The 15693-nt window shown below is 42.1% G+C and overlaps 1 protein-coding gene and 1 long non-coding RNA gene across 3 annotated transcripts in view; one reads left to right on the forward strand and one right to left on the reverse strand.

Moving 5' to 3' along the window:
* The window catches only part of LOC146395592 (uncharacterized), a 795612-nt gene that overhangs the window by 69394 nt on the left and 710525 nt on the right, over positions 1 to 15693 (forward strand). Inside the window, exon 1 of one of the 2 annotated variants that reach the window (XR_014831460.1) lies at positions 14840 to 15101. The exons of the other annotated variant lie outside the window; for it this stretch is intronic. The gene's annotated coding sequence lies outside the window, so the exon portion shown is untranslated. Of the gene's footprint in view, positions 1 to 14839; positions 15102 to 15693 lie in introns of those variants that run through there. 2 annotated transcript variants of the gene reach the window in all.
* On the reverse strand, positions 5087 to 12580 carry LOC146395593 (uncharacterized). The gene is made up of 2 exons (XR_014831475.1): positions 12177 to 12580; positions 5087 to 7355 (listed from the first exon to the last, which is right to left on the reverse strand). It is a non-coding gene; the product is annotated as an uncharacterized LOC146395593 (long non-coding RNA).

Below are 15693 nucleotides of genomic sequence, written 5' to 3' on the forward strand. Positions count from 1 at the left end.
AAAGAGAAACAAAAGGAAGTGGCTTCTCAATTGTAAATTCTACAGGAAAGTGCAGAAAAATCAATGGTGGTGTTTTGATAGTCAAAGTCAAAGAATTCATTTCCTTTTTCAGAAGGAACCACTTTTAATTTGTCAGAGTTTATAGCCTTATATAATTTATGTACTCCCCTGTTGTTGGAGGCTCATGGAAACTCAGGGAAATTGCTCTAGTAAACCATAATCATTGTATTTTTGAATTTTGGATCCTCCACTGGGGATTGTGTTTAATGCCCCATTTTGTGATTCTGATGTACTATGTGACATCTGAATGGTGAGTGTTTTCCCCTAATGTGACCTTAAGCTTAGAGACCCAAGTTGTGTTAATTTGTAACAAAATGGAGTTTTTTGTTGACTTGTTCAACTGTCCTTGTCTTTGATGCTATGTTCCAACTTAGGTTAGGGAATAATTTGCAGAACTGCCTATTCTTTCTGAATTTCAGAAAAAAATTACAACAAAGACCCATCCCAGATGTAGCTTGCTCTTCCTTTTTTCCTCCTTCCTTCCCTTTCTTTCTCTCTCTCTCTTTCTTTTCCTTCCTTCCTTCCTTCCTTCTTTCCTTCCTTCCTTCCTTCCTTCCTTCCTTCCTTCCTTCCTTCCTTCCTTCCTTCCCTCCCTCCCTCCCTCCCTCCTTCCCTCCCTCTCTCCCTTCAAAGTCTTATTTAACATTGAGGCCCTCTGGGCAATAAATTCCTTACCTCCTCAGATGCAAAATAGGCAAAGGTGTAACTTGGTGAGTGAAAATAGCTCAGGAATGGACAAAGAACTAACATATCTAGAGGTTCGTGTACCAGGAATTATGCTAGTGCTTTATGTATATATTCTCATTTAATTTGCAAACTAATCCTATGAAGCAGTTACTAATCACCCCATTTTATGACTAAAGAAAGCGTTATTTAAAGATGGAGTATTTTTCCTGAGGGCTCAAATTAAATAAGGACTGAGACTGAAAAGCAAACATAGGTCTTCCTGGTTGTAAAATGCATACTGCTCACACCAAACCATTCGCCATGACTCACAGGCCTGAATTTATTCATTTGTTCATTCATTTCACAGATTTTTATTGAGTACCTGCTCTGTGCCAGGTACTCATCTAGTCCTTAGAGATTCAGTAATGTTGAAGAGAGAAATTATGAATATTCTGAGACTTTACCTTCAAGGTGGCGATAGGGGAGACAGATGATACACACTACACAAATAAATAAGTTAAAATTTCGTCATAAATGTTTTTAGAAAAATAAAACAGGAGGATGATATAAGAGAGTGATGGGATTAACTTTAAACTGGATGCACAGAGAGGACCCTGTGCAGCAGGTGATGTTCATTGTGAACTTTGAATTGTCAGAAGGAGCATCCGTCTGGAAGAAGAGCTCCCAGGCAGAGGCAGAGCTTGCAGAATGGCCTCAAGGGGGAAATGATTACGTGGGAGGCTGAAGGAGGGCATGGGTGGTGGAGTGCCCTAGAAAGGAGGACAAGTAGGAGACGTGGTTGGAAGTGAACTTGGGGCCCAGGTCAGGTGGAGCCTTGTGGGTCCGAGTAAGATATTTGGATTTCAGAAGCCCCTGGAGGGTTTTAAGCAGGGGTGCGATGTAATATGTTCGTTTGCAAAATCCAAATAATGGATTAAAGGAGGAACTGTGGAATGAGGAGAATCAGTTACCAAGTTATAATAATAATCACCCAGGCAAAATTTGTTGGTGCCTTTACCAGTGGTGATGAAGATGAGGAGAAGTGGACTGTTGATGGATGCGTCCTGCAGACGGAGTCATCAGGAACCAGCTTTATATATTAACTTCTATATATTAACCTTTATATATTAAGTCGTGTTACAAACAAATGGGTGACTTCTTAAAAGTTGAGACATAATTGTCATATAACATTATGTTAGTTTCAGGTATGTAGCGTAATGATTCAAAATGATAACCATAATAAGTCTAGTTAACATCTATCACCACAGGTAGTTACAGATTTCTTTTTACTTTTACTTCTTCTTTTCCTTGATGGCAGCAAAAGTAATTTATTACATCTTGACCACCAAGTATATGTCCTGTGTGATGACATGGAAAGTGCAGAGCAGAATACAATGGTTGTCTCCAGGAAAAGCACTTATCTAGCTGGTTCTGTTACAGTGTAACCAGTTGCTTTTTTTTCTGGAAACATTATTTAAAAAAATTATTAAAAAAAACTTTTTATTGAAGTCTAGTTAATAGTTAATTTACATTGTGATGTTACTTTCTTCTGTGTGTGTGTGTGTGTGTGTGTGTGTGTGTGTGTATATTTTTTCATATTCTTTTCCATTATGGCTTAGCACAGGATATTGAATATAGTTCCTTGTGCTATACAGTAGGGCTTTGTTGTTCATCCTGTGTATATTAGGCTCCCAGTCCTTCCCTCCTCCACTGCTCCACACCCTTGGCAACCACAAGTCTGTCTGTATCTGTGAGTCTGTTTTTATTTTGTTTTGTAGATGTGTTGATTTGTGTTTTATTTTAAACTCCATATGTAAGTGATGTTATATGGTATTGTCTTTCTCTTTCTGATTTACTTCACTTAGTATGAGAATCTCTAGGCCCATCCATGTTGTTGCAAATAGTATTATTTCATTCTTTTTGATGACTGAGTTATAGTCTATGGTGTTATATAGCATATAGTGTGTGTGTGTGTGTGTATGGCATATATATATATATATATATATATATATATATATATATATATGTGTGTGTGTGTGTGTGTGTGTGTGTGTATGTATATACATATACCCTGTCTTCTCTATCCATTCATCTATTGATAGACATGTAGGTTGTTTTCATGTCTTGGCTACTGTAATTGTGCTGCTGTGAACATAGGGGTGCATGTATCTTTTTGGATTATAGTTTTATCTCGTATATGCCCAGGTGTGGGATTGCTGGATCACATGGAAACTATTTTTAGCTTTTAGAAGAATCTCATTACTGTTTTCCATAGTCACTGTACCAAGTTACATTTCCCCTAGCAATGTAAGGGAGTTCCCTTTTTTTGCACGCCCTCTACAGCATTTATTATTTACAGGCCCATTTTTTTTGGTTGGGCTGTTTGTTTTTTTCTTATTGAATTGTATCAGCTGTTTGTATATTTCAGAAATTAAGTCCTCATCAGTCCCATCATTTGCAAATATTTTCTTCCAGTCCATAGGTTGTCTTTTTGTTTCGTTTATGGTTTCCTTCGGTGTGCAAAAGCTGACAAGTTTGATTAGGTCCCGTTTGTTTATTTTTGTTTTTATTTCTGTTGCCTTGGGAGACTGACCTAAGAAAACATTGGTATGATTTATGTCAGAGAATGTTTTGCCTATGTTTTCTTCCAGGAGTTTTATGATGTCTTTTTTTATATTTAAGTCTTTAAGCCTTTTTGAGTTTGTTTTTGTATATGGTGTGAGGGTGTGTTCTAACTTTATTAATTTACATGTGGCTGTCTGGCTTTTCCAACATCATTTGGTGAAGAGACTGTCTTTTCCCCATTGTATATTCTTTTCTAAAAAAAATTTATTGGAGTATAGTTGACTTAACAGTGTTGTGTTAGTTTCAACCTCTTGCCTCGTTTGTCAAAGATTAATTGTACATAAGTGTGTGGGTTTATTTCTGCACACTCTATTATGTTCTATTGATCTGTATATCTGTTTTTGTGCCAGTACCATGCTGTTTTGATTACTGTAGCTTTGTAGTATTTTCTGAAAACCAGGAAGATTATGCATCTTGCTTTGTTCTTTTTTCCTTCAGATTGCTTTGGCAATTCTGAGTCTGTTATGGTTCCATATAAATTTTAGGATTCTTTGTTCTAGTTCTATGAAAAATGTCATGGCTAATTTGATAGGGGTCACATTCAATCTGTAGATTGCTTTCAGTAGTATGGCCATTTTACAATATTAATTCTTCCAATCCAAGAGTATGGGATATCCTTCCATTTCTTTGAATCATCTTCAGTTTCCTTTATTAACGTTTTAGTTCTCAGCATATAGCTCATTCACCTCATTAGTGAGGTTTATTCCTAAATATTGTATTTTTTGATACAATTTTAAAAGGGATTGTTTGTATACATTCTCTTTCTGATATTTTGTTGTTAGTGTAAAGAAGTGAAACCAAGTTTTGTATGTTAATCTTGTACCCTACTACCTTGCTAAATTTATCAGTTCTAGTAGTTTTTATGTGGAGTCTTCAGGATTTTCTGTATGTAATATTACATCATCTGCATATAATGACAATTTCACATCTTCTTTGCTGATTCAAATAAATTTTATGTTATTTTTATTTTTATTTTTGTCTTTTTGTGTTTTTAGTAATGCACCTGTGGCACATGAAAGTTCCCAGGCTAGGGGTCGAATTGGAGCTATAGTTGCCAGCCTACACCACAGCCATAGCAATGCAGGATCCAAGCTGCATCTGTGACCTACACCACAGCTCATGGCAATGCCAGATCCTTAACCCACTAAGTGATGCCAAGGATTGAACCTGCATCCTCATGGATACTAGTTGGGTTTGTTAACCACTAAGCCATGACAAGAACTCCCTGAATAACTTTTATTTGTTTTTCTTGTCTGATTGCTGTGGCTAGGACTTCCAATGCATTTCAAATGAAAATACAAAGCTTATACAACAATTTGTTAAATATGATATCCACCCCCATTTTTGTGTGTGTGTGTGAAATTGGGAGTGTATGTACAGTATTTGTAAAAGAGCTTTTGTCAGGTTGTCTCTGAGTATTGTTAAAATTGTTTTTGATCTCCTTTTAACATATCTAACTTAAAAACATTTCTGCCATGAATAAATTGTAAAGCATTGTAGCCAAGAGTGTGTGTTTTGAGTTCAGTTGGACCTTGCATAGTGTCCTTTGATGGTGGTTAGCTAATTAAACCTCAGGTTTCCTCTTATAAAATGTACAACATCTTAGTACCTACCTGCATGATGGATGTGTTAATGCATTTAAAAGTACATAGTATATTTTTGTCAGAGCTAATGCTGTTATTGCTTTACATTTATTTTTTTACTGTCAATGTTTTATTAGTAATAAAAACTACCATTTTAAAGGTTTTATTTTTATTTTAATTTTTTTTAGAACACTGCTCTTTCCAAATATAAAGGATTAACTCTACAGTTTAATGAGAATTGAAAAAATAAGCATCGGTTCCTCTTCTGGGAGAGTCAAAACCAATAAATTTTATTGCTTATTTTTCACCTGTCCCTGACATCATCTCTGGATTTTGCAATGCAGGTTGCCACTGGCCAGAGCAAGGCAGTCACCACTCCTTGCCAAGATTATGAAACCACCTGGACCTTACTATTTCTGGGTATAATCCCTGAGGGTTCCACATGCTCTACAGTTTCAGTTGGTCAGCTGTGAAACTACTTGATTTTGGGGGAGAAAAGTAGACCAAGAATAGCACATGAAAACACCACTAAGTAGTCTTAATGTTTCCCAAATGATGGACAAACAAGATAAAGCATATTCAAGCAATAGAAAGAGCCTTTAAAGTTTGATTTGTTGCAGAGTTTGTGGTATAAACACAGTGCATGAAATTCCTTCTGAAATATGCCACGAAAGGGGCGGGACACCAGTCTGTGGGTTATTTATCACTAAAAGTGTCATTGTTTAGACCTACAGTCATGCCGTGCATGTTTCAAGAAATAATATTTTCCAAAGCAATGCCTCTTCAGGGCTTTTGCTCGGTTACACTTTCAGTTACCCGGGGCTTAAGATGAGGAGGGATGATTAATTATACCTCAGATGAATATCTATTGTTAAATTCTTGATTCTTCACTTTCCTTTTCTTTTCTTGCTCAGTTTCTTCTTTTTTCTCCTTATCTGTGAAACACATTCATAAACTGCTATCAGTTTTTCATCCAGGAGTGAGTAAATTTCCCAGTTGTAAGTAGTGCTTTATCCACACTTATTCAATATTTTTGACATATTTAAATGTATTTGTCCATCAGAAGACTGTAGCAAGTAGGATGGCAATGAGTTACAGCATCTCTTTGCCTAGTTAAGGAATATCACCAGCATTTTAAAGGAAGGTTTCCATCTAGTCCTTTATGCTGAAAATTAAGAAAGTAGATAAATCCCTACAACTGGCTGGTACAGTTTTTTTTTTTCCCATCAGGCATTTATTTTAGTCACAAAAGAAGAGCTAAATCCAATAAGATATATGCAGGCTGACAAGTGGCTTATTTAACTTAATATGGAAAAATATAAAATAATGGGAACTAGGTCAAAATGGCAAAAAGGATTAGGACTTAAATAGAGACAGGATTCTAGGCAAAGAAGGGAAGAGGTTCTGGCAGTAATAGTGTCTATAAAGGCCAACCCATCAAGTTCACATCTGGCAGAATTAGGAGACTAAAGGAACATGGCGATGAATTGACTGAGGACAGGAGTGGCAAAGAGGGAGGGTTGATGGGCTCTATGGAGCAGAGAAAGAGAAGGGCTTGTAGGAGACAGTACCCCAAGTTAGAAAGACACAGCAGAGGAGTTCTTTGTGGGTGGCCAGGTGATTGACACCTAGAAGAAAGGAGACAGAGTAGTGGATGGAGGGGATGGTGAGAGGGGCATGAGGTTTCCTCAAGATGACCTGTTGGGGTTCGGGTGCCACCAACCATGCCTTCTTCAGGTTCTCGACTTTGACCCCCATGGGCCTTATGGCCCACATCTCACTGCTAATTTCCAATCTGTCTCCTTGAAACTAGACTCCAAGGAGGAGTCAGCTATTTGGTAGGGTCCTTCTTAGTTAGGACACCTCCATCTTTCTTAATATCTTGCTACTGAGTCTCTTCCCCCAGCCTCCTGCTTCCTAGGGAGGCCAAGCACACACAGACATGACAGCCTTCTGGACTTCAGCACCAGGTTCTCTGAGACTTACCAGTCTGTTCTGTTATTTAACCAGCAGACATACCAGCTGGGTTTAAGAGTGCAGCTGGATGCCTTTCAAGGCTCATCTGAGCCTTAGCTGCATTGTATTTTTTTGTGTCTTTGTCTGTATCATGGATGCCAGTTCATGCTGGGAAGCTGAGCGGGAATCCTTTTTCTTCCATTTGTTCTGCAGAACACCATTGAAGGCGGTGTCCAGTCAACACTCTAAAACAGTTAGAATTGCTGCAGATGATACGGGAATGAACTGTGCAAAAAGCACCATAGGCTCAAATAGACACACCGGTCTCTGGAATTGGAATTCAGATGTCCTCTCTTGTGGTGCTTGGGACAAACGTGGTATCACAGGAAGATGAGAAAAGCACAGTCCTCATGGTGCCTTAGTTGAGTCAATCTTCAGCAGGGGCAGAGTGAAGATCTGTGGCATCTAGGGACATGGAAAGAGGTATCAAACAGCCAGGCTTAGCCTGGGAGGGAAATGAACTCTCACAGATCACCTAAGATACCTGTATTGTCCTCTACCAAGAAGGACTCAGGCATTGATATACACATGCCTTGTTTTTAGAATGATCAAGTTTACATGGACAGTAAATTCTTAATGAGCCAGCAAGACAGTGTGATGTCCAGTTACAGGACAATGGATGTTGTGATTTGGAGATTTCTTTCATATTTGTCTTTCTGTACCATTCCTAGCTACCAAGATATATTTATGCAAGCTCAGTTATCCCTTTGTAAACAAAATTAATTCACTCAATCAGAAGTAAGCTTTGCTTGGGGCATAAACAAAACAAATCTAAATTCTTGCCCTCAAGGCTCATACAGTCTTGTGGGTAGTCAGGGAAAGCACAAAATAAGGTATTTCCCCCATCCCCTATGTCTTTTTTTGTTTTTGTTTTTTGGCTGCACCTGTGGCATGTGGAAGTTCCTTGGCCAGGAATGGAACTCTCGCCACATTTGTGACCTGCGCCACAGCTGCAGCAATGCCAGATCCTTAACCTGCTGTGCCACAAGGGAATTTATTCCTTATAGGGTATGATAGATGGTTATAAGTTTTGTAAAAGGAAGACAAGAGGGGCATAGGGAGTTTCAAGGGGAAGGTTGCATTTGATTGTCTTGAAATAACCAGACATCTGGCAGTACTCAAACATAATTTTGGATGTCTGGGTGATTATTTTCAGTTATCTTGCAGTTATTCAGTTCTTTTAAATAATAATATTCTTAGATTTGTATAGTGCAGTATAATTTTCAAAGCATTTTCATATCTATTATTTCCATAGACTGTGCCTCTGCCAATTTCACGTAGATAAGCAGTTTGCTCCATTCAGGCACAGACTTGAAGTATATTAAACTTGGACTTTACAATGCATTTAGGTGATTTACTGGAAAAATGCCCCTTTCCATCTTATGAATGTCTTATGGTGAACTGCATCAGTCTTCCCCTCAGGAAATGGAAGAGTTAGATGTCTCCCATTGGCCTTGTGGACTCTTGAGAAGCCCTGGAATGAGGAGGAGGTGTTGAACACAGGAGCATGTTGGTGATTGTCACACTGCCTGGGATATTTGTGAGCATAGCCCCACTCCTGTCATGCATGTCGATCATGTAAGTGACAGAAAGCCTTTGCAAACCATCCTTGTCACCTGTGTAGGGATACTCTGCAATCATTGTCACACCCAGGCCCAGCACCCCATCTGCTACTTGGCTGTATGTTTCTCCTTGGGGGCCCTACTTCCACATCATTTCATTTGGTCTGCATGAAGCTCAGCCTCCTCTGCCTGCCCCTTCTAACCTGGCTTTGGCCCTTGTTTGAGGATTCAGTAGATCCCCCCCCCCCCACATTTATAAATCTGCTGTTTCTTCCTGTCCTTTCTTCCAGTTACCTCTGGGCCAGTTCAGGACTTGTGAACTCTGAACACATGTCTGAATAATTGTACTGATCTTCTCTCTGGTCACTTCAATTTCAGTTTTAGTCTCAGCATTCTCCTCTTATTCAGCCTCTCATCTTTTGTGCTCTGATGAGACCAGTCTGAAGAGTCCTTGCAGGTCCCAGTTCTCCATGAGCTTTGCTTATGGCTCCTCCCACCAGTCTCCCATGAGAAAAACCAGTCCCCCTTCTCTTGCTCTCTCTGACTCATCCATCAGGCTCTTGCTCCAATGCAGCCTCCTCAAAGATAGGCTTGTCAGATAAAATACAGGATGCACAGTTCAAAACGCATTTCAGATAAGCAAATATGTTTTCACTCTATTTCTCTAATATTGCCTAGGACATAATAAAAAATTATTGCTTGTCTAAAATTCAAATTTTACTAGGCATCCTGTATGTTAATTTGCTAATTTTGGCAACTCTACTCCAAGCAGTGTTCTCTGGCTATTCTGACTTTGGTTCCTATGTACTTACCAGAGCTCCATGTCTGTGGAAGGCTTCTAGCATGTATTCACAATTTTGAGTCTTTTTACAAGAGGATAAAGTGTAAGGAGTAAATTAAGAACTAGCACCATTTACATTCTTTAATTAAATAATTATGGAAAAACTACTTTATGCCAGGAAGCATGAAAGGCAGTGTGCATGCAAAGATAAAAGTACTGCCTGTTCTCAAAGGTGCCTGGCACAGTTGCACCCCGGCCAACACACAATTACAGGGCAGCATTTTGGTGGCCACTCTGCTTACTATGTGTTGAATTCCTTGATGAGTTAGATCTGGAAGGATGACTTGGTGAGGCAGAAAGAAAATCTTTCTGGACAGAGAGAAAAAGATGTGCAGAGGCCCAGGTGAGGGAGAAAATGGGGCGTGGCCAGTAAGTTGGAAGAAGTTCATTGTTCGAGGGGGAACGTGTCCTATAAGATGACACATTGTGTATCTGGGGGCCTGGTGGTTAAACATTTACCCACTCTCCACTGAAGATGAGGTTCTGAAAGTGGATAAAAGCCAGATTCTGTCCTTTGTCCTGAAAGCTGTGGGGAACCATTGAACCATTTAGAGGAGTGTCACCCTCAGATTTATTTTTCAGAAAGAAAATTGAGAGGTTGGATTCAGGCGATAAGATCGGTGGCAGGGAGGGGTTGCTGCATTGATTAGGCTGGAGATGCTGAGGGTGGTGGGATTGGTAGGTGGACACATTCAAAACATGAACAGAACCTGTGGCCAAATTGGATACATGTTGGAGTTCCCATCGTGGCTCAATGGTTAACAAATCTGACTAGGAACCATGAGGCTGTGGGTTCAATCCCTGACATCGCTCAGTGGGTTAAGGATCCAGCATTGCTGTGAGCTGTGGTGTACGTTGCAGACGTGGCTCGGATCTGGCGTTGCTTTGGTCTGGTGTAGGCTGGTGGCTACAGCTTTGATTAGACCCCTAGCCTGGGAACCTCCATATGCCACGGGAGGAGCCCCAGAAAAAGCAAAAAAAAAAAAAAAGACAAAAAAAAATTGGATACATGTTGAGGGGGAGATGTGAACATTTCTGGCCTGGGTAACTGCAGGGGTGGCAGAGATATCCATCAAGGGAGAGGGGACAGGAAGTTAAACAGGCTTGGGGGGTGGACATCTGTCTGAACATGTTTTACCTCACACTTGGCATTTATTAATTTGGCTGTATTTTTTTTTTTTCTTTTGTCTTTTCAGGGCTGTACCTGTGGCATATGGAGGCTCCCAGACTAGGGGTCTAATCGGAGCTACAGCTGCCGGCCTCCACCACAGCCACAGCAACGCAGGATCCGAGCCACGTCTGCAACCTACAACACAGCTCATGGCATTGCCAGATCCTTAACCCACTGAGCAAGGCCAGGGATCGAACCCGCAGCCTCATGGTTCCTAGTCAGATTCGTTTCTGCTGCACCACAATGGGAACTCCTTGGCTGTATTTCTTACTTAGCTTTTCATGTGTTCTGTTCCCTCCCCAGGTGGACTCTGATTCTTCTGAGGTCTTGGGCCTCATGAACCCACCTGGGTGAGCTCCAGAGTCTTTAACTCATTACCACTCCCTGTGAGTTCACCTCCTACACAGGCTACATGAAGCCCGAAGCACAGCCTGACAGCAGCTGCAACCACTGTGTCTGCACGGCTGAGTATGGCAGGAACTTGGAGCTGGGACCCAAGTTCACCCCGAAGATGTGTTCCTCCTCTGAGGGGAGCTGAGCACCCACACTGACCTTGCCCGCTTCTGGGAGGGACGACCTCGTCTCACAGTGGCTGCAGAGGCTTTGGGTCAGAGCGTGGTGACCGGGCCCTCAGAAACCCTGCTCTTTCTCTTTGCAGAACCCCATAAATCCTTCCAAAGGGAGTAATTCCCTCAGGATCAGGAGGGCCTTTCGCATTCCTGAAATCAGTGAAGGCACAATGTATAGGGATTTCTGAGAAAAGTCAATGTGGTGTGAGTATGATCCCTGGGTGTTACCATGCAGCAGAGAAGGCCTTTTTTTTTCCTCCATTGAATGGTGTTCTTTGCTCTCAAGTTAACTCATGCACTGGATTGGGTCCAAGTACATTTTGTTTCTTGATTTCCAGCCAGGCTTCTCTCAGTTATGGTGCGTTCTCTGCTTTGCTCCCCTCCTTCCCCGCCTCCTTCTCTCTTTTTATCAGCATTTCAACTTTTCCATGTGACTGACCTGATACAGAGGCAGACCCACCAGCCTAGGTCGGGCTTCCCCGGAGGGGGGCCAGAGGGACTCTGGATGGTGGCCCCTCACTCAGCCACGGCCCGCGCATCAAGGAGGGTCTGTGAGCGGCTGAAGCAGAAAGCTTTTGAACTCTGCCCTCTGCCAAATGATTTCCAGATGTGTAAACTCCAGCCTCCCTCTGTTCTCTGACTGTAGCCCTGCCAACATACATCTGCAGATTTCTAGTGCACAGGAAACATGAAAGAGTATCTTTTACAACATCTGCTCTCTTTCCCCAGCTCTCCCCCTCGGTCTTCTCAGACTCTGCCCCATATTTCATCTCCCCCCTTAAACAAATTCATTAAGGAATCAATGCACAGCTCCCCCTGGTCCACAGATGCCAGCTTGTCTGTCCTGCCCATCACCCCTGCTCCCTACCAAGCCTGTTCTTGGCTCTTAGGACAGTTGACCAGAGCACCACTAGAATTATTAAAGAAGCATATTGGGCTTGCTAAGGGAGAAAAGAACTGAGTTTTCTCTATTGGGCTGGTGCCAGTCCACAAGCTGTAAGAGGAGGATTTGGCTGTACAGAGGATAGAGCAGGACCCTAAAGATAAAAACACAGGTCTCCCTGAAGAGTTCACATGCGGTACCTTTTAGGAAGAGGTGAGGTCTTCTCTTAGGGCTGACCTTTTTCCACGGACGGACATTCAGTTTCTTGAAATAAGGCAGGCTGCTGTAAAATTGAAAGTATTTATGTGCAGAATGAGTTCCTTGCTTCTTTTCATCTCCTGGGGATGGCACCCACCAAGCTAAGAAGAGAGAAGAAGCTGTGTCCTTCTCATTTAATTTTTTGGCCAGGCCTGTGGCATGCAGAAGTTCCCAGGGCCAGGGATTGAATCCCTGCCTCAGCAGTGACAATGCCCAATCCTTAATCCATTGTGCCACCTGGGAACTCACAGAAGACTTGTCATTAATGTAGCTCAAAGGGGGAGAAAAGAGAGATCCTTTTAGCAGAACAGAAGAGAAGATTGTTACTGAGGCACCCACTCTCACTGGGAAATTGATTTGATCACTGTGGAAATAAATACTTTCATTCTGTCCTTTGTCCAAGTGGACCCTAAACTCCCTCTCCTGCTCCATCCCGGGGGACATGGCGTGAAGCCAAGGGACAAAATCTGGGAGGAAAAGAGGGTTCCCTATGGAAGGGAGTAGAGAGTTGAGGGGGCCTAAGGGCTCAGGGGTCTGAGAGAAACGGTTGTAGGTGAGGAGTCCTGTGTCACAGGCCTGCAGCCTCACCTGGGAGGCAGCACAGCCTTCAGGGGTTCAGAAGAGCTGTGAGCCTCAGGAGTGGCTAATAGGTAACTTTCTGGACTCTAGGTAAGATTGTTCTGCCCACTGATCTGAAGGGGCAGTGGAGAATGGGCTTCATTTACGTTCTGCTTTAATAGTCCCAAAGCACTTCAGTCTGTGGTGTCAGGTGAAGCCCTAAATTTGTCTGGGTTGTTGCCACAGTGGCCTCCCTATTCCAGACAAACAAACCAAGAAACACATCAGCTTTATACTTCAAGTAGGGCTTGTTTCAGAAAGAACAAAGGGAGGAGATAAAGTTGGTTCTGGAATTCCTCTCCTTCCACCCATGTCTTTCCATGTCTCCCCAGAGATGTCAGAACACTCTTGCAGCTATATAGCTTCTTCCTATGGAAGAGCAGAATCTGTAGACTCTTTCATACGAGGGTGGGTGGATAAAGGGCAAAGAAACCTTTTCCTTCCGAATGAGAACTTGACCTTGTTAACTGTACAGCTCTTTCAATGGCAACCTCTTGAGGGTAAAATGCAAACTGTATTTCCAAGTAACATTGCTGGTGATAAAATGACCCCAACTGGTCAGTTGTATCTGGGCTGGGAGGAGCTATAAAGAACCATCAATTCCGACTAAGAACTCCCTGGGTCTGGTGACTTTTGTAATGGGGTGTCCCTTGGGTGGAATGAAAGCCATGTCTAGGAAGTTGTTACAGGAGATAGTGACTCCTTTTGGGGAGTGAGGATTTCCAGCCAGGTGAACTCCCACACCTGCCCAGGGTGGCTCTCATCCCTCATACCTGAGCAGGTTAGTGCTGCATGGCTCTGCAGGCTGATGTACACACTTGGACTGGGGGAGATCCCTGGTGCTGCCCTGCTGGTGACCTGTGGTCCTACCCTACATCTTTCTGAGTAGACCAGTTGTGGCCTATGATTATCCTGTGAGTGTGTCTGGCTGAAGCTAAGAAGACCCTCTGATGGGTGGTACAGAGGGTATAACGGACTTCCTGTTAATGTGTTACTCCTCTTGGGTAAGTACCTTGTATGAAAGTAGACTTGAGGGTGGAGGGCCTACTTGGGGTGGCCTCACATCACACCCATAGATTGCAAACTGGCTTCAGGACCCTTAGTCTGTCCCTCAAATGATGCCTGGGAAGAAAATGGGTGGCATCTAATTTCACTTGGCAGGTACCTATCACCCAAAGCTATTAGAACTATAAAGATCACACTGGCCTTCTAAGTGACTCATCTTACTCTAAAGACTCTAAATTCAAAATTCAGAGAACCATTGTGAGGGCTTTCCATCTTCTAAGTTTACTTATCGCAATTATATACTCAGTTGCTGGAGAATGAGCTGCTGGTTTCACTGTGACGTGGACTAGGGCCAGAAATTCTCTTATCGCCTGTTCTCCATCCTTTCTTCTTTAACCAGAGAAGCAGTAGGAAATGGCATTTATGATTTTTTGGTAGCAGTATGAGGTCAAAACATCTCTGTTTTTCCCTTTCCCACATACACAGTTACTCTGGTAAGTGTCTGTAGGTCACTTTGGGGAAAGATTGAGGGAATGTTTATTGTTTATACTTGTACCGGACTTGCAGGGCTCTTCTCCAAGGAGACCCAGACTCGCCTTCAATCCGTGGGCTCTGGGCTTACTTGGGAACTCGGGGGGAGGGCCATGATTTTTCCATTGTAGCGTCTGACTTCAGTTTTCTTCTCTGTAGCTCTTAAGCTTTTTTCTTCTTTTAAATAAAACTCAAGAAACACTATACTGCTGTCTCTCTCTGTTACTCCTTGGTACACTGTGGTCTATATCAAACATCATCACAGGCTCCAAGCAAAGCAGCCAGGTTTCACCTGTGTAAAGCGAATTAAGACTTGGGGCTTTGCTGCAGCAGTAGCTAGAGTAAGAGGTGGAATTGAGAGGATTTGAAGTAGAACACAGATGTGTCTGATATGCCTAGACCAGAGGTCCGAGTCTGCGCTGGCTCCAGGTGACTTCTATCTCCTGGCGTTGTGTAAGCCCCTCCCCTTGAGGAACTTCTAACTAAAGAATAGGGCGGTGGCGAAGGGCTAGCCCTTCCATTACTAGGTTACCGAAAATGTGACCTCTCTCTTGCTGGAAAATTCTCCCTTCTGTTGGCTTTGATGAAGCAAGTTGCTATGTTGGAGAGGTCCCCATGGCAGGGAACCAAGAGTGACCTCCAGCCCACAGCCCGCAAGTAACCAAAGCCTGCATTCCTACAGCCCCAAGGAACTGAATCCTGCCAACAACCACGTAAGTAAGCTTAGAAGCAGATCCTCCCATGGTTGAACCTTTAGATGAAACGCTAGCCCTTTTTGACACTTAGAATACAACCCTGTGAGAGACTGTGAAGCACAGGTTCAGCTGAGCCTTGCCTGGATTCCTGACTCACAGAAATTGTGAGATTAAAAAAAAAATGTATTGTTTTAAGCTGCTAAATTTTAGTGCAGTTCGTTACTAGGATGGCAGATAGTCCTGGTTTGCCTGGGACTCTTTTAGTTTTAGCATTTTAGTTCTTTCATTAGTTTTTTACTTTTTATTTTTTGACCACGCCCTTGGCATATGGAAGTTCCTGGGCCAGGGATTGAACCTGCACCACAGCAGTGACAATGCTGAGTCCTTAACTGCCAGCCCACCAGGAACTCCTAAGTTTTTTTTTTTAATTGAAATATAATTGACATATAACATTATACCTGTTTTAAGCATAGAACATAGTGATCTGATGTTGGTATACACTGACAAATGATAACCATAAGTCTAATTGATATTCATCACCATGCATAATTGCAATTTATTTCTTGCAATGAGAACTTTTAAGATCTATTCTCTTAGCAACTTTCAAGTA

Source organism: Sus scrofa, chromosome 16 (assembly GCF_054392235.1).
Source record: "Sus scrofa isolate SSC_HxYL_T2T_F1_AM1 chromosome 16, Sscrofa_HxYL_maternal_Yorkshire_Landrace_v2.0, whole genome shotgun sequence".
NCBI classification, from domain to species: domain Eukaryota; kingdom Metazoa; phylum Chordata; class Mammalia; order Artiodactyla; family Suidae; genus Sus; species Sus scrofa.